Source organism: Glossina fuscipes, unplaced genomic scaffold (assembly GCF_014805625.2).
Source record: "Glossina fuscipes isolate IAEA_lab_2018 unplaced genomic scaffold, Yale_Gfus_2 3, whole genome shotgun sequence".
NCBI classification, from domain to species: Eukaryota; Metazoa; Arthropoda; class Insecta; order Diptera; family Glossinidae; genus Glossina; species Glossina fuscipes.
In genome coordinates, this window is record NW_023998417.1 from 3,513,887 (window position 1) to 3,534,516 (window position 20,630).

At 31.8% G+C, this 20,630-nt stretch overlaps 1 long non-coding RNA gene across 1 annotated transcript; it reads left to right on the forward strand.

Annotated features, from left to right (window-relative positions):
- Window positions 1-11,324: 11,324 nt before the first annotated feature.
- Window positions 11,325-12,767, forward strand: LOC119635195. Its single transcript, XR_005247028.1, has 3 exons — window positions 11,325-11,369; window positions 11,580-11,673; window positions 12,732-12,767. It is a non-coding gene; the product is annotated as an uncharacterized LOC119635195 (long non-coding RNA).
- The last annotated feature ends 7,863 nt before the right edge of the window (window positions 12,768-20,630 follow it).

Below are 20,630 nucleotides of genomic sequence, written 5' to 3' on the forward strand. Positions count from 1 at the left end.
AGACTACGACTGCAAACAAAAAAAAAAAAAAAAAAAAATCAAATATGCAGTTAGTTGGTTTGTGCCAGAATTTGTTTACATTGAATTCTCGCTTTACACAATAATTAATTTACGCCTGATTGCCTTGCTATCAACCTGAGCTTAGCGCATATACATCGGCTTGCTGGGGTTACACAATTACTTGGGAAGAACTATGACAGTGCTTATAAGCCTTTTTCTTCTTCTTCTTCCCTAGGTAGGGTTGTGTACAACCAACGCGGTGGTAGCATAGCGCATGCTTGCCCATTTATAATCGGAAGACTTCGTAGTTGCAAAATTGCAAAAAAAATAACTTTTTTCAACAAACCAATAAAGGAACAAATTCTAATTCAAATTTCAATTAAATTAAAAAAAAAAAAAAGTTCCTTCCTTCCTTTCTTCTTGTTATTTTAAAGACAAGTTTTCCCTCTTTTCCTCCGGGTTTCAGTATGCACAAGTCCAGGCTTTCTTGGTGAGAGTAAGACCTAAGCACTCTGCATAAGGTTAATCAAATTTGTAAAGATAGCAATGGATCATATCTTGAAATGGTCCGTGAACTTTTATTCGTTCCTCTGTTTTTCAGTTGTTTTGTCAAGGAAGATAGAAGGCTAGTACTTGCCAGGTGGGCTAAAAAATGGTTTGAAGGTCGCATGCTCTTTTCACAACCGACGTCGCAGAAGAACTATAACTAAGAATCCGTAGCACTCGGGCAATGGATGCACACCAAACCCTGTTTTGCTGGGAAAAATTACTTTTTCCATTTAATTCTAAGTAAATTGTGACAGATGATGTAACGCAGTCATGTCAAGTTATTCGAAAATGCAAAATGCCAGAGTATAAGTCAAACAGTAAGCACAAATATTTGCTCACCGAAACCCACAATACCTACAATAATTGTGGCGACTTTCATAGAGAAATCGATCTCGGAAGCCTATGCTCGACAATTTATATTTTCTTCCAAGACAACAAGATTGAATATCAACCTAATTCTTAGTTAACGTAATTGTATCAGTGAACTCTTAAACCATCTTGTGACAGTTCTTGAAGCTTCCCGCTAATATATAGCACATGGTTTGTTAATGTAAGTTCACAGAGCAAGGTTTGAATTTTGTGTTGTATATTTGCAAAGACACTTCCAGCAAGGAAATAGATATCCAAGACTCGCCTTCAATACAATAAAATTTCAATTTTTTGATTCTTCTCCTTCCCACTTAGCAAAAGTGAGAGTTATGCTTACGTCGTTCTCATTGAAAGCCATTATGCGAATTGTTATGAATCGAGAATTACCCAAGAAGTTTGAAGTATTAAGTTCTTCAAGAAGTTTGAAGTATTAGGACTTTTTCCCGGCTACGCTTGGAAATTTTAAAGAATTTGAGAAATATTTTCATTTTATCTAAATCGGAAAGAAATTTAACTTAAAATGTTTCTAATAGCGAATGAAATTGAAATCTACTTTTCGTCCAGCGTAACACCTACGCCTTTTTGACTTTAAAAGACCCTTTATGTTGCGTCGTCGAAAATGTACTATGTATTTATTATAAAGTCGTTAAATTTTCATTTCTACGATGTAAACAAGGATTTAGATGTATGCGAATGCATTCGCTAACTAAGGCCGTCTGGAATTACCGAAAGGAAACATTAATGGCAATAGAGTTCAACGGCTGTTTAGCCCGCTCGTGCACATGTAAACAGACGTTTAAATACATTAAGGAATTAAACGATACATGTATATGTAAATGTATGCACATATTGTTCACCTTGTTATCTCACAGAATATCATGTTGTTTCTATTATTATTATTTTTTTTTTTTGCAATGGATTTTTAATTACACTTTTCATCGGTTAGATATTAAATTTTCATTTACTTTTTTCAAAACTAAAGTAATAATCATTTTTTCCAATAGCATGGAGTAGTTTTCTAGAAGCATGGACAGACATATTGAAAGTTAACATATGAATGCAAGCGGGGATGTAATTGTAAGTGCGTTTCTCCGTTAATGGTAAAGCCTTTCATTCATTCATTCATTCAAACGTATCATTTGAAAATTTTTGAGGAAATATTGATTAGTGAATAAATATTATTTTTGAGAATTTGTTCGCCTCTAACATGTATCTTCAACAATCGCATTCACGTTACTACCGCGCTTTCCTGTTGTTACGAATGATAATTTGCCCTAACAATGACCAATAGTAAAATGGCAAATGGTATATGGAAAGCATCATACGTATACGTAGTTAGGAATTTTTTAATTAATTTCCTTTATAGTTTAATATACGGTATATAAGCACCGCAGGCAAGTTAAAAGTAATAATGAAATACGTTTGACTGCCAATGAAAAGCTTAGTTATTGTTCATAAATTTTTCTTTACATTCATTTTCCATACCATTAAAAGCTTTACCCAATAATTATTGCTGGCTGACGCTTGGATGGTAAATACCTTTAAGCTAAAATCCCTCGCGAGAATGTTTCAAATAATACTCGCGCCCATTCACGAACAGCGAAGCTATATATATATATATATATATGTTACTACTGTAAACATAGTATTTATGAAAATCGTTACTAAAACCATTGTTTATTTTCCAATTAAATTTTCTGCTATATTACCAATATGAAATATGATTTTTGAAAAAATTTTAATACACAATATATTCATTCTAACTCAATTATTATCAAATTTTATTGAATATTTAAAACAATACTTAATTGTTTGTTGTTGGTGTACTCTATTTATTTCGCACTCACTACAAGAAAATTAGGTTCATAACCAATTTGCTATCCTTTTTGTTACATAACAAGTAATATTATGCATTAATGTAAACCGTTTGACTATTAGCAAATTGAATATAAAAGTGAAAGGTCAAAGGTGAAAGGTGAAATATTAAGCGAAAGCGAATAATTGGTGAAAATGTGCTCTCCTGAATAATTGCACATGTAATTGCTCGTCCTGAGAGAAAAGCAAGAAAAATTCCGCGCATTCTTTAACGATCAGTCATTTAAGACGCGTCCACTACACCTTTATACAGAGAGAGAATGTACTTAGTGGGGAAGAAGTGAAACAAAGTGGAATAGCATTGCAGCTGCTACAAGTTATTACAGCTGCGGCTAAATGTTAGTCGTTCGCACTAGGCATTGAAGTTCTCTCTATGCCGACTTGAAAGCCGCGCTTCGTTTATGCCAGATTATGCTGCAAATGTTGTACAGAGTGAACTAAAGCTTTCATTTGCGAAATTGAACACTGTAACCGCTTCGGAATAAATTTTAACTATTCAAGATTTCAAGAAGACATGTAAGACCCAGTTATCAGTGACGTTCGCTTAATGGAATTTATTGGTGAATTCTTCTGCAGAACTTACATACTCCGTAGAATCTACGTATTCCAAGTAATATGGAAACCGATGCCTGTGTTTAGCTATTGGTGAGGAGTGTAAGAATTTACTTTTACTCTTTATGCTTAGGTAGGAAAAATTCTAATCAAAATAATGTTCTAGATGTTTATAGTAATGATCGCCCGCATCATTTCTTTTGATCTGGTTTAACCATACTCTCATCCTAATTTTCTTTCAAAGGAACTCTCAACGTTGGCAAGTTGAGCTAAAGCCTGCTATTTATATCGACAGATTCATTTTTCCATTGAACAATATCATCTCAAGCATGCTCTTACAACAGCCTTTGATAGCTAAGAAAAACTTGACATTATGATTATATTCTCAAAGGATAAATCAGTCAATTAAGATTTCTTTCAATTTGATGATAATATAAAGTTCGATCAATTATTGGTGCAATATATGAAAGTTCGTTGTATCAATTTTTGTGGGGTCAATCGTTTTCCTATATTCGAACAAAATGAAACGAATCGAAAATTCGCCTTAAGCTTAATGTTTCGTAAAAAGACTTTTCAACTTAATTATATCACATTTTGAAAACATACAAAATAAATATATCTAACCAACTAAGCTTGCAGTATATAGCAAAATTTCAATGTATGCCCCATGGAAACTGTTTTACATTGTTACGTCATTCAACAAGTTCTCTAGCTAGGATATCTACTTTTTAATCCAAATAACTTATATTGATTCTTACGTATTCGCTTGTTTTGCAAAACTTGATATTTATAACACACGCACAACAGCAACATCATCATCATCAGTATCATCCTAAGCATAATCATTATTGCATCATCAATTGATTCATTAACGAGAGCATTCAATCTATACACACTTCCTTATATTCAGCATCGTTATAATCTCATTATATTATTCTATTTTACCTAAAATCGTTTAGTTCATCGCATTTTATTATTAGATTTTATGAATTCATCAAAACTACTTTGGTTTTCCTTTTCACTTCACGGTTTTTCTTTGGCGCCAGTGAATAAGAACATTTTACATTATTTTTATACCCGCCACCGACAGATGAGGGGTATATTCCTTTTGTCATAACGTTGCGCGTCAAAGACTGGATAAAAAGACTTGACTTGATGCTCAGCATCAAATTCGGAATCGATCTTAGTATGCCCGTCAGTCCGTCAGTCCGTCTCTATAATATATGTTGTAAACATTCTCCTGTGCCCAAAAATGAAGCTATTTTCTAGAAATTTTGGAAGTTCTTGCACGCAGGTTGGTACTGAAAATGGGCGAAATCGGTCGAAGGACGCGTCTAAACTACTACGTAAACTGAGAGCCTCTCTCTTTTTTAAAAGCTTTTTTGCTCATTACCCATAAACTATAGCACAGAAATGTACAAAAATTTCAAGATTTATTCTGTGGACGATGCTTTCGATCGCGTACAAAAATGGAAAAATTTGACCACGCCTACTTAATATTATGGTGTATACAAATTTAATTATTTTTTCAATACCTTTATAACGCGCGGAAAAAAGCTTCAAAAATCCCATGAAGTATATAAACTCTTCGGCAGTTTCAAAATTGAGATGCCCGTAAACATGTCCATCTGTCTCTCTGAGCAACTACGTATAGTATTACTCCCGTTAGCGAAAATGAAGATAACGCCCACAAATTTGCAAAGAATTTGGAGAGGATTTCAACTTTTCCTAAGGCACGCCACCACACGCCTATGCCAGAAAAACTTTTATTTTAGAAATAGAAAAAAATCAGCCAAGCACCCTACACTTTATAGAGCAAGGAAATTAATTTTTTTTTTATTCATTTTTAGGTGACGGGTATAAAAGATTCGGTCACGACCGTATATAATTTTCTTACTTGTTTTTATTCTCTGGCTCGATATAATGGATTTGTTAATGTGGTATTACATTAATATTTTAATTGCTGGTAAATTTTCGAAGAAGATTAAACACATTCTTTTGTCGTTGTGCAGATATAATAATAAATAAATTATAATTAAATATATCCTCTTGTAAACCGAATGTTTACATTCGGATTAAAATATTCATAATTTGTTTTTTTTTATGCTTATATCCTACATTACTGTTAGGACAGGAATATATTAAGTTAGTGTCGATGTATGCATTGCGGAAAAGGATTTGAGACAGAGACAAATTTTGTTGTACCGACCAATTAAGAATCAGTTTCGGCCTAAGCTTGACTAACCGTCTGCCCGTCAGTTCCTTTCCATTTTCTCGTGTTCAACCTACAGGTGCATTATTTGAGATATTTTGCTGAAGTTTCCTATATCGACGGCATTCTCGAGCACCTCTCATAAATGTATTACTTAGAATAGAGTATACATTACATATTATAAATATATATATTATATTATGTATTATGTTCATCGGGGCATTTCAAAAACTAAGAAAATTCTCCAATTTTCCTGCATTTCTCCACAAAGTTGAAAATTTATTCTATTCATGGCTATGGAATATAATCGTATTTAAGATATGGATCATTGTTTGTGTACGTAAACTTAAAGCATTTGCGTTATGGACAATGTCAATAAAATTTAAGCACTTGTTGTGTGACACTGGACTAACAACACTTTTAATCATATGAATTGCTTCATATTTCATGAGGTTTCATTTTTGTGGTTCTTTAATCAGATTGCTTTTACAAGCATTATTGCTATTGTCGTTAGTATCAACAGAAAATCTTCACGCAAGCAAACATCCAACCCTCCATAGTTAATAAAGCTTATCGCAATGGCAGTAGAGAGTATCGTTTTTTGTCATTTTGTTTTTTTTTTGTTTTTTTTATTTTTTTCTCCTCTCATTCGAAAATGTTAAACGTGAAGATGTCGTTCGTTGATTTTCCGTATCACTTTGTATATACATGACCTGAGTTAATTACCTTTCCGGGTAAAACTAATTACGATAATATGAAACTCTGGTGCAAAAGAGAGAGATTTGTGCTTTGCTTCCATTATTTTTACCTTTCACCCTCATAAACCAGCATAAAGTGCTTTGAATGAATGCTATGTTAAGAAATCTGAGCTTGATTAAGGTAATCTGTCTCAAACAAAATGTGTGTGCGTGTATATACTTTAATTAAATTAGATAAAGGAAATTGTGTAAAGCACTGGAAAACTTACTTTTGTTGTTGATGATGGTTTGTTTAAATGATAAGTTCTTGGATTTGCAATATTCAAAATTAACTCCATGCACATAAGCGAGCATGTAAAAATAAATTTACACGTGTAAGAGTTAAATTAATTCACTGCATATACGACGCAAGCATTATACGCTTCTCTATTCTCTCTGTGTTTCTTCTTTTTCTTCTCCTCCTTTCAACCACATGCCATGATTATTTGCATATGTGTTACTTTCCCGGCAACAACAAAATGAACAACATTTACTGTTAAGACATTATTAAAGGAAGTCAAACCACATTAACCCACATGAGTTTTATGCAAACTTGCCGAAATAAACAACATTAAATAAAACTATACAAGTGAAACAGGGCTACGCAACAACGCAAAAAACATTCCAGCGTACTAACATTTTGAAAATTGAAGAACTTATGAAACATGATGAAAGACATGATGAAAGATCATGGCATCAATTCAATATGATTATTAATCAATGGAAGAGACTTTCGTCTTTCTCTCCTCCCTCTAGGTCGTAATGAGTGCTATAAGTCAAAGAAAACATGAACGTTATTAATCGAGTTAATCTACAAAGCTCCTTAAACTATGTTACAATTGATGAGAATAAATTCAATACAGCATGTCGGGGATATTTTTCAAGGTAAGAGGATATTTACGAATAGAAACATGTATGCAATAGTTTGCAAGTCGGGGATATTTTTCAAGGTAAGAGGATATTTACGAATATAAACATGTATGAAATAGTTTGCAAGTCGGAGATATTTTTCATGGTAGAGGATATTTATGAATATAAACATGTATGAATTACTTTGTATTTCGGAGATATTTTTCATGGTAGAGGATATTTACATAAACATGTATGAAATAGGTTGCGTGTCGGGGATATTTTTCAAGGTACAGGTACAATAGTTTCCATGTCGGGGATATTTTTCATGGTAGAGGATACCACATCATATGCATAAAGCGATTCCGATTAATCTGGCATTATACAGGTTCCCTTAATAACGCAAGAAAAGAGTTAATCGAACTAAACAGACCAGAAATATTGAATATTTCTTATCTCTACATATAGTTCATTTCAAAATAGATTCTGATAATCCTCTCTCATAGTTTCCGTCATCAAAAAAAAGTTTATAAAGGCAGAGCATTAACCTTTAATCGTATTCAAAATAGATTCTGATAATCCGTTCTCGTAATTTATGGCGTCAAAGAAAAGTTCATAAGGCAGAGCATTAACCCTTAATCGTATTTTCCCGGTGTGATTGCATGCAAAAGGCCGTCATCTGCCCTTGAATATAAACACATGCAAAACGTGAAAGCGAAGTAAATCTGCGGGGATTTGTAGCAATATTTACTTTTAAAAGCTAGACTATTTTTTAGGGAACACTATCTTAAGAATCGGTTCAGAAAATTAAGCATTTAAATAAAGTAAATTTCAAGAGTAACTAAAAAATATCTCACAAGGTAAAGTAGAAGTAAAATTAAGTAAATCCTTTAGTGCGAAACGCGTACAGATTAGGTATCCAGTTTTTTGTTTTTTTTGTTTGGCTTTAATATTCGTTTTAGTGATTCCGTAGCCCTTGTATGAAAATTTCATATGTTATTTAGCTAGTATGTATAGATGGTTCTGAAGTTGCATGTTTTCTCTTTTCCTTCTTTTCCTTATATGAATACACATATCCACATGTAAATATCTGTCTGCCCCGTTTAAGTCTCTGCACAAATTAAACAAACTTACTTATTATCAGAGTTAGAGACAAGGAAGCGTAGGAGCATTAATTTCAAAACTGGCAGTTGTATTAGAAGTATCATGAGCGCCTCTAGTCTATGCAGTGTGGGTTGATAAATAGCATTTCAAGCAGTATCTCAATGTCTTCTCTTGGTAATAAACATACTGATGTTTATTCTTTAGGTTTTTGCACTCATATACATACATACATACATACATATATCATATATATATAAAACATATGAGATTTTTTTAAATAAAAGTTTTCACAGATTTGAAGACAACAACAACTCTCGACAAGCAGAATTTTTTTTTGTTGTTGTTGTTGTAAATATTAAAATCTGAGTTGCTTGATATGACATCAAGACCTTTAAGATTTACGATTGCGGCTAATGTAAGTGTTTCATTAAATCACTTAATCTAAAAAAAGAAAAAAAAAATATTTATATTAAAGCAATGATTTTACTTTACCCAGATCATATAAACCTTATCATATATATATATATATTAAGTAGTCAAAGTATTTTGAATTTTTTTCTTTAAGAATTTTTTTTTTTTTTTTTTTTTACTAATTGAGATTCATTTAGATATGTGAGATTCTTTTAAGAGAGAAATTTAATTTGGAATATGAAGAGACCATCTGGTATTGAAATCGACAATTTTTTTTTTTTTTTTTTTTTTTTTTTTTTAACCTATAACGTATTATTATTGTTTGTATAACCAACTCATTCGGAACATGAGCAACGGATGCGGAAGTGATAGCTAAGTACTAATGGTAAACTGCATGCATGCAGTGGCAATAATTCTGAAAGTCATAACATTTAGAGGGCGCAAACAGAAGAAGCAGAGCAAAACAGAAATCCGCTTTATTTGCTTATCTATGAACACTCAACAGAGAGAGAGAGAGAGAGAGAGAGAGAGTGAGATAGCATATGTCTATATATGTGCACTCTGCACATTAACGTAAGTATTTGAAGTTTTAGTAAATACGTTCAACCACTTTTCCAAAAAAAAATTTCTATATTCATTCTAATATTTGGATGTTATCTACACGACTTATAATGTTCATAGTTTTCCTTCTTCTAGTTTTATATGCAATTGACTTGGAAAAAGTGATTGGTATTTTAATTTTGTCTTTGTGTTCGTAACGTATACAATGAAACACATTGCAACAATTAAAATCAGTTCAGATTAATGGGTGTCAATGGGGTCTTAATGGGTGTAGCGGTAAGGAAATATAATAAGATCAGCTATGAATATCGAGAACGATATTACGTATAAATGCCATGAAACGCTTAGTTTTCTCATATAAAAGGATCGAATTTCTTTAATTTAAATTTAATATATCTCTTGTTATAAGTAAAGCATTGCTCTCATGGCAGGATATTTGAAACTTCAACAGGTTCATACGATCATTTCTGAAATGCATTTCACTGCATATATCTATGCACTATATATGAATTGCATATAGAATACCATAAGTATCTTAAGCGCTTGCCACGTGAGAAAAATATATGAAATCTTCTGAGACCGTCAGTTGCGTAATCCAAATTAGATATTGCTCCGCACTTTTATACCTACTTTTAGTAGACCTGCGTTAGTATTTCTTAGGTTATTAATAGCAAACATTTTAGTATAGTCCATCTTGGCAGAGAGAGAATTTTCCATAATCTGTAGGAGATCTTAAAATTTGGTAACTATATGCATGGAGATATCAGTTAATCCGTCCTACCTATCCATCGAAGAATTAAAATACCTTGGGAAACAAAGACACTACAACTAAAGTGCAGGTACCTCGCCTTCTTTTCCCCATTTTATTTTTAAATCTAACATCGCTATTTTTAGTAGGTATCAAAAATAATTCGCCTTAAACCAACTATAGGAATGACTTCTCTTATAGCTCGAATTCAATTAAAACAATCTGTTATTTGTTTTGGTGATTTTTCTGTTTTAATAAACATTGATACGAAATATATAAGCGTTTAGCATGTGCACAGGAGCACACTTTTAATATTTTTCTATTTCTTCGAAAATCAATTTATTATGACTTAACCTCAGAAGTTATCTATGCAATAAATTCACTTGAAATCTTACGTAAGAGAACGAAGTAAGATTATTTTTTTCCCCACCCCAAAAAAAAGGACAAGTAAAAAAGTTATATTCGGCTGTAGCCGAATTTCTCATCCCCAACCCATGATTAATAAGCAGAACTCAAAGCCTTATAACAAAGACTTATAACTTTCTGTAGGCGCAACCGATTTTTCTTTTTAATCTTTTTCATATAAATGGTAGAGTTTTCCCTAAAGGAAAATTTTGCAAATTTTAGCTTTCTATCTTCCATATCTACTTTTTAAGTAATGTGCAACAAAACCACAAATTTTCATCAACCTGCGTGCAGAAGCTTCCAATGTTTCTATAAATTTAAAGCCGATATCTTCATTTTTGCGACCAGGAGAGTGTCAACAGCACACACAAACAGATAAGCCTGTGGATTATGGGCACACACACACACACGGACATACATGACCTAATCGATTACAAATTTCACGCTAATCAAGTATACACATATACTTTCTAGGGTCTCTGAAGCTTTCTGTTTGAATGTTGCAAACATTATGATAAAATAAGCATGCAACCGTACTTGGGGGTGGTAGGTGTAAGAAAGAAAAAAAATATTACTTTTCCCATTTTTTTTAATGGATTCTTTTTTATTATTCTTTATTCATTAACGATTCCATTAAAACAAAAGAATGACTTTTTACGTGGCTTTCCACAATAAATTTATTTTCTTTAAAAAACAAAAAAAAAAAAAACTATTACTAAAAGTGTTGAAATATTTTATTAAAATTTAAATTTCTACTGCAAACGTCATCTATCTATTGCCTGCGTATTGGGTGTGTGTGTGTCGCAAAGAGAATATGAAATTATTTGTGTATGTCCGTATGTAAGTATGCATGTATGCTTTATGCTGTCGTAAAACATCGCATAAGAATCAATCAAAATGTTACATGAATGATTGACATTTTACAGCACACTTTCCAGCCGATGGCAATAGCAATTACCGTTAACAACATTAACCACATCATGCTTCGAATTTTCTGGTAAAATTGAATCAAATTGTGTTGCGTTAAGCTGGAATTTCGTTATAATGTATGAAAAATTTACAATCAAATGCACGTTGATCGGAAGTGAAAAGCGCACCAAAAAGTAGTTAGATTTGAAATAAAAAAAAAAAAAAATATATACACATATATGTATAAAAAAAATTAACTTTAAAATTTTATTAAAATAATTATTGAAATATTTGATAGATAAAACACGGAAGCAAGACTCAATTTTAGATCAAAGGCACAAAGGACAAACGAGGCATCAGAACTTTTACAAAATGTTGCTAACTGGCTGGCGGTGAGTTCTCTCTTAGTGCAATTGCATTTGTCCCCACAAGAGATTTCGTTACATAAAATAAAATTAGTGGAATTTTTTTTTTTTTTTTTAAATACCAAACTATCATATATTGATTAAATGATTGTGAATTGTTGAAGCAAGGAAAATCATTGCATTCGGGCAGGGACGCAGGGACGTAAGATTCTTGGTTCATATTTGTGGTGAAAATCTCTTTTCTTTTTTCAAATAAGAAAAATTCTTATACCTGACGAAGCACGAAAAGTAAAAACTCAGGAATTTTAGCAAAAAAATCTCATTATTCTTCAACTTTTCTCGTCATAAGGTACGAAAAATTTGAATATTTTGCCATGCAGTGGCTTACTTCTCAAGAGGTTTCTCATATGCGACGGGATTGAACATAGGAGGCATACATGATCCAATTTTGGTGCAGTTATTGTTTTATATCAAATTATACTATACATGCAGACCAATTCTTATCATAAAATACATACACCTACACGTACGTGCCACTTGTGGCACCGGATACATTAAGTTAATGCGGTCGTATGTAACACGCAGAAAGGCTTAAGATGGACCCACCTTTTATTACACTAATCGATCCAGAATCATAATCTGACTTAACGTAAGCCTGTCTGTCCGTCTGTCCGTCTATTGTCTTTCCATGTAAACTTGTGTTCAAGCTGCACGTTGCACTTCTTGAGATATTTTGATGAAATTTGATACAGTGACGTGTTTTGACCTCTCATTCCCTCATAATCAAGCATCAAGCATGGGTAAAACTTGACATAAAAAGGAGTCCAACAGTTTTAAAAAAAAAAGTTATTTGAATCTTCTGCAGATCATTATATCAGATTTTCTGAGTATATATGTGTGCTTGAACTCTACCTCTATTAGGTAGCAATGTCTTTTAATATTTTAGGAGATAATAGTGATAGGTATTTCTAAAGCAAACGATTTCGCAAATATTAAAATTTGATGGATTTCTTTGGTTGATGATCCCGCTAATAATTTTGTAATTTTTTTTTTATTTTTTTACTTTTCATTAAACTATGAAATAGGCTCAGAAGAAGAATAAAAACACTTTTACACTTGCGGGAGAAGTGAACTGGGTACTAGGAACTGGGAAATATTTCTTTTGCGAAGATGTCTTACGCGCATAGTTACCACGATATTCGAAATTATAAAGTCATTCTAAAAACTAAATCAATATTGAATTATTTCTCATATTTTGTATGCATAAACCAATCTTGATTTTTTTTTTTTTTTTTCAATACTAAAACAATACTTATGTCTCAAGCTATTTATATCACATAAATTACATGCCAAAAATCAATTGAGAAAATCATTATAGCGACATTTTTTTCCTTTTTTTTGTTTACTAGATTCAAAACAGTAGGTGTTATGGCGCCAACATATACGTGCATGTGTATGAATATTGAAGAAAATATGTGTGATAAGTATATGTCTTTCTATACTTGTTAAAGAGAAGAAATATAGTTTCATTTTTCTTCGTTTCCTTTATGTGTAAGTTTGATGATGTTCGTAATAGTCGAAAGCAAAAAATATCAGCCGTCTGTATGTAAATCGGTCGGCATTTGACCTAAATATTAACTTGAAACTTGAAGAGAATATATGATATATGCATTTGTTTACACATGTATGTTATATGCCCTTGTGGATTATGTGTGTGCAGTAGTAATAGTTGTGGTGATATGCGAAAAATATATTGACGCCTGATGTTCATAAAAAAATTTAAAAAATAAATAAATAAATAAAACAAAAAAAGAAAGGGATAACATACAATTACAAAAAATTATATTAGGTTTAGAACGCATTTTACATATACACTAACAGTTCCTTATATTGCAAAAACAAAAGATTATTATATGGATGCTTCACTTGCCAAATCGATTAACTTCATTTTAGGAATTTTGTTAAATTTTAATATCAAAGCACTTCATTAGCTCCTAACTGTACATATTCAAAATGAATTTCCCTAACAATACTAAACGAAACTTTTTGTTTTATAGAGTTAATCGATTTGGCAAATGAAGCATCCATATGTAAGTCAAAAAAGAATGCATTGAAACGATTGTGTGTTGGTTACTGATTAATGCGTCGTCTTAAAATGACCGCAATTAGTCCGGAAATATGCCAAGCCATGTTTCAAAATTCTCTCTACTTGCTATAGAATCATAAGAGCAAAGGTTCTCGATTATTACCAATAACGAGAACAACTTGAGTTAAGATAGTGCTTTAGGTCATCTTTTAAGACTTACCAGCCTACTAGCTGTCTGAGTGGATCTTTTTAAAAGGACAGGCATGAAAAAGCACTTGAAACCATTTGTCAATGTAGTTACAAGTGTTGAATGATTTACGAGCATATGTGCCGTACGGGTATAAGGAAATTACACACGAGAACTGCTTGGTTAGGTTAAGAAAAACTAAATGAATAAATAAATCGAAAACTCAATCAACATAACACTCCTCTGAAATATGCTTTTACTGTGACTTATATGCAAAAAAAAACACAAAAAAGAAAATACCTTCTAATGCCTTTTCTAAGCTTAGAACGATTTATCTATCTTTTGCATTAACAATTATCATAATAAAAATCCTGAAATTCGATTCTTACCAAAAAGTTAATTAATTATTTTATTAATTTTTAACTTTTGCATAAATGAAAATTTCTTTTTATTTATGTATATCTTAAAGTGTCTTCAATTTACATTATTCGAACGTATTCACAGTTGGTTCGTTTTTATTAATAAGGAAGTGCGATGTGAAGTTGAAAGAAGTAAGAAAATTATATACAGTTATGGCCGAATTTCTTATACCCACTATTGTTATCCTGAAAAAGATAAAAACACTGAAGGAACTAAATTTTCATTCGCTCCTGATTTTTTCTATTGTCGTAAACAAAGGTTTTATTGCGTGTGGGCGCTATAGGCGTGCCTTAGGAAATGTTGAAATCCCCTCCAAAGTCTTTTGCAAATTTTTAGGCGATACTTGCATTTTCACTAGAAGGAGAATGTTTACAATAAATACTATACAATTACGCAGAGAGACAGATGGACAGATAAGCAGAGGGCCATCTCAATTTTGAACCTGCTAAAGAATTTTGCATACTTTATGGGGTTTTTAAAGCTTTCTTCTCCGCCTTCTAAAGGTTTTGAAAACCAAATTAATGTTTGATACATTATAATAGTAAGTAGGCGTGGTCAATTTTTCCCATTTTTGTACAGTTCCTACGGCATCGCCCATAGAATATGGACTCAAATTTTTGTATACTTATCTGCTACAGTTTGTGAGTAATGAGCAACAAACCTTTTGGAAAACGAGACATGTTTTCAGTTTACTTAATGCTGAGGGCGTGTCCTTTGAACGATTTAATTCATTTTCAATACCAGCCTGCCTGCAAGAACTTTAAATGTTTCGGCCAAATTTGAAGTCGATGGTTGGACGGACATTCTTAAATAGAATTAGAATTTGATGCTGATCAAGCCTATATATATATATATATATATATATATACATATGCTTTGTGGACTCTCTGATGCTTTCTACTAGGCGTTACAAACATTTTGACAAAATGAACATACACCTCATCCTTCGATGATGGGTATAAAAACGCAGCATACAATACAATACAATACAATATGCAGTGAAAGGATATAAAGGAAAGAAGAAGAAATTCAACTCATTTAACAATTTTTAATAAAGATGACCGACAAACTTGCGGCTTTCCTTGAATACGATTGGTTTTATACAAAGTATCGAATTAATTAATTTACGGCAAGTGAAGTGAGCTTCGCTTTGCGGAAGCTGAGTGCAACTAATGATTTTGTTGATTTTTCGATAAAGATTTGCATTTTTCGAAAATTATTCACATAAATAATAAATAATTTAAAAAAAATTTTTAATAAACAAACTTAGCTGACTTTTGAAATAAACGAAAATAATAAGAAAAAAACAACTTTTTTAATTTTTTAACTTAAAATAAACCGAGTCAGACTATTTTCGGTATTTGGTTTAGACGACTTTTCAAAATATTGTACTAAATATTATTAGAATATTGATGAAATTGTCGTAGTTGTCTTAACTTTTCCAGAAATTCTGCTATTTTTCATCACGAGTAGCTAAATTGGTTTGATCTTACTCAGGCCCACGTATGCTCAATCTATGGCTTGATTACTCTGTACTCAGCATTAGCTTTTGTATTCCAATGCCTGTATAAGTGTTCCAAGCTACGCTTAAGTGACTTTTTCTCTTTTTGTAGAATTTTAATTAAATCTTAATCTAATCCATATATATATATATATATATATGTATATATATATAGGCAATCGCTTGCAACAATAAAACATGACCACCAACGCTTGAAATCGCTTTACCGAGCAGTACTGCTTGGTGTACTTATCCGATCAATTTTTCCAGGGAATTTTAATGAAGCATTGGCATGTTAGAATTTTTAAGAAATTTCGGCAGTGAGTCCAATCTATTAAGAAACACCCTCTTATAGGAAAATTATTATACTTAGGATATTGGAAAATGAAGACATAAAGTTTAGCTCAGCTTGTGTTTGTGATTAAATGTTCATTGGAAGAAATTACCCATAAACTGGGTTTGCATTTATCTGTACGGAATAGAAAAAGACAACAATTTTTGCACACACACACACACATATAGACGATTCTTACTGTAGAATAATTCAAGTATTAGTCAATCTTACTATCTTTTACTGACATACGTTACGACAATATTTTTTCCATATACTAGGAATACTAAATATTATGCATGAGTAAAACATAACATAAGCATTAAATACACATCAACACAAAGTGTAAATTGCTTTACACATGTTGTACACACTTGTACACGATTCTATTCGAAACGAGTATGTATGTATGTATGTAGTAAGCATATATCGATAACATCTTTCTATCATTCTTTGTGTGTCTCTGGACGTGACCTTCTCTGCATTTGTAATGGAATCACGTGTGTAATCCAGGTAGTGAAGAATTCGATATAAAAGATGCTGCTTAAAATTTATGAAATTCGTGCACATTGTCATGCATATAAAGGGGCCATGCATGTAGATGCATGAAAACATGCATTAATGCATTTTCATAATCTTTACTTACATCAAAAAATAAAAATAAAAAAAAAAATATTTCAATACAATGTACTTTTCATTTAAAACCAACATAGATACAACATTTGCACGTTAAAATTTAAATCGAATCGAAAAAAAAGCTTCAAGTAAAATAGATATTTTTTTTTTTCGGAAGCTTTCGCCCCAAGCAATATAATAAGTAAAATTGATATTAAAAATTGGATTATATCCGGAACTCAATTATTACAAAAGTTCATATATATATATATATATTCGCATAGGAAGGATTAAGGAGCAGAACACCCAAGTAGTCTATAAGCAATGTAAGGCGGAACTTGAATGGAAAATGAATTCTTTATGCAATGCTTTTTCATAGCGAACCCTTGGAACAAAATATCTTGGGCTTTACGAAATTTTATCAAATCTGGTTTCGCACTCTTCATCTCCATCACTCATCCTTCATTCTTCTTCTTCATTTATGAATATCATTACATTTGTATGCAGAAAAAAATTGAAAATTGTCTTATTTGGAATTATTTATCTTCTTCAACGCTGCTGCACTCTTTTTCTGTTTGTCTGTCCGTCTGTACAATGCCTGCTGTAATCATTGTCTTGGCGGAAAGCTTGAAGCTTTCCGCTTCAAATTTGACAGGAACATGAAAAGTTCTTATACACAGGTCGATATTGAAAATGAGCTAAATCGGTTCAAAGATCTGCCTACTGCCGCACGTAAACTGAGAGCACTGCTGTTTTCAAAAAGAAATTTATTTTTCTGTCCATTATCTACATCCTGTGCGTGTACAAAAGTAGGAAAAATAGCCCATGCCTATCATATATGATCGGATCTACAGGGATATATATAGAAATTTTACTTTTTTTTGTTTTTTCGAAATCAGAAACGTGTTTTCCATTTCTTACGTTCTTGTAATGGTGTCATGATCATTGCCGTGCTCGCCATAACCGGTTGGTATAAGCACATAATAGAAATCTAGGAAGGATTATAAAAAATATTTGCGAGAAAACACTTTTCTAAGTTCATTTTCTCCGTTATATTTGCTGATGAGAGCGAGTATTACGTCATTCCAACAAGAATTTGGCTAACGCTCATATAAAAACTTGCTTGGCCTAGGATTTGAGTTTTGTTTTTTTTCTTTTTTTTTTTTTTGCCAAATGGGTATGCTGGACCAATTCTCCTCCTAAAATATTTCAAATGTGATCTCCTTGCGATGTAAATTCGCATTTTTTTTTTTTTTTTTTTTTTGTGAGAACATTGTCTGAAAAAATTACCCCATCTCGCTCCATTTTTTTGTTATATTCATTTATGATGTGATGAAGATAATTTAAAATTGAAAAGTTTTTCAGCGGAATAATAACAATTGTACAAATGATACGCATGTGATTTCAAAATACATTTACCTATAAAAATAAATACATACATATATACATATTAATTTTTGGTGTTAAAGACAACAAAACATTTTCAACAATCTATCCTATCAATAATTTTATCTATAACAAATTGAATATTAATGGAATTATAGATGATAGGGTCTGAAAAACTCTACTCATATATAAAATTAAATAAAAGAAAAATTATGAACGGGCACTGATGATCCTTCAATACCCTACATCGCTTGGCTGCCAAGAATACTTCAATTATTTACTTTTCATATCTTATTCGCATATAAAATCTTATGTGCCGTTATGTACATCTGCGCGGGACCGAAAACATGAACTCATGTTAGCAAATTTAATTTTCTGGCTGAAGATTGTTGTGTTCATAGACACTGTTATCATATGAAAGCTTACTTTCCATACCACAGATTATATGGGGCGTACTTAATTAAATCGGCCTATTGCTAACTTAATGAGTTGTCAATTATACCGATGTTATGTTACGAGTGTAAACGTAAAAGCCTTGCAATCCAATGCATTCTCAATAAGAGTCGTCGTCCTTAAGTCAATGCAACATATTTGAATTGAATTGAAAAAAAAAAATATATATATATATATATATATGTCAGATAATTTCAAAAAAATGGATCCATATATCTACATACATATCGTGTAAAGCAAAGAAATTTAAATTACAATCAGCACCTTTCTTATCGCACTCGCCACAAATGAACTTGTACGTTCGTTACCTGTAGTTTTAGTTGAGTCATAGAAAAAGGAAAAATGTAAAATAAATAATTATAGCAGTAGTTGGGCAAAAAATAAACAGGAAAGAAAATACAGATAAACAAAAATTTTCTTTATCTACCTGCTGCACTTTTTCTTATGTTTTATTTTTCCTTAAACAAGCAAGTTTTGTGGAGAATACTAAGTAACCAACATTTCTTTCATCTTTCCATTCGTCTTTTTTTTTTCTATTTGTTCCTTCTTTTTATACCTTTCACCGATCGATAAGTGATGTATTCATTTTGGCGAAACGTTTGCAACGTCCATAATGGAAACGTTAGAGAGCTCATAAAAATATATATATATTTTTGATTAGTTTTTGAATTCTGAACCGGTTTAGGCATGTCCCTCTGTCCGTGATGGTAATATCTATAGTAGACATTCTTCTGGCCGCAAAAATGAAGTTAACGACTCTCTAACTTTGTTAGAAATATTTGAAGTTTTACCAGAAAGGTTGGTTTTGAAAGAGGATTAAATCGATTAAAGGACACGCCTACAGTACTACGTAAAGTGCGGGCACTTCTGTTTTGCAAAGGACTAAAAAATATGTGTAAATCCATCTGTCCGTCTACGTAACCGCGTAGTATCTACTGTGAACATTATCGCGTGATAATATCGCCTATAAACGTGCAAGAGAATTTGAAAAGAATCCAAAGCTTTCAAAGAACTCGCCTACAACACGCTGACAGACAGGCCTGTACAATGCAAACTGTGTACACCTCCGCTTTCCGGGTTTTTCGCTTCTTACTCATAAAGTGCAACATATACATCATATAAAAATCGTCCGCGCCCACCCAATATTATAGTGTATGAAAATGTTGCTCTATGTATTTTTAGGATCACGATGATGGATATAAACGATTCGGTCACAACTGAACATAGTTTGCTTACTTGTTTTATTTTCTGAGGAAACCTTTGTAGACAGTGCTTATGCATATGCAGGCAAACAGGACGCTCAACCGTCTGTCAGTTTGTTTATCTCAGTAATTATTTATGTTTGTTAAAGCAGCATGAAAAGGAAATTGCAGTAAAATTAACATCTTTCTCTATAGAAAATCCAACACAGCATTTTCCTGACGGTATATGACATTGTGTAAAAGTTAAAAGAAAAAATTTTTATAAATGTAACGTCACAGGTACGAGAAAAATTTATCAATAATTTGAAGATGCTTTCTTTCTTTAAATGGGAGTTTTTAAGTCGGAAAATTTTTCCGTTAATCAATCGAAGGACACTGAATAGTTGCACTAACGTGTATGCAATTTTCCGGAATATATGTGAAGATAATCAACGTAGTTTCAATACGTTTTTTAAAGTATGCAGAGTTGTGTATGCATTCAAGGGCACAAATGGCAGAAATCGACTTTACTTTTATTAAATAAGATGTAAAATTGTTGTTATATTGTTATATATATATATATATATATATATATATACAGACATATGTTTGATGGATTCATTTGAAGGTAGTTTTTCATATTAATTTTCTTCGAAAGAAAGGTTTATCAGAATTTCTCATATTTTCTTTCAACATTAATTAAATATTCTATTTTGACTGTAAGTCAAATAAAACTATTTCTGAGGCAAAGATAAAAAGGACGAAATTAAAAATTGTATCAAAACATAAGCTTCGCATTATGCCAATTTCGTATATATCCATCT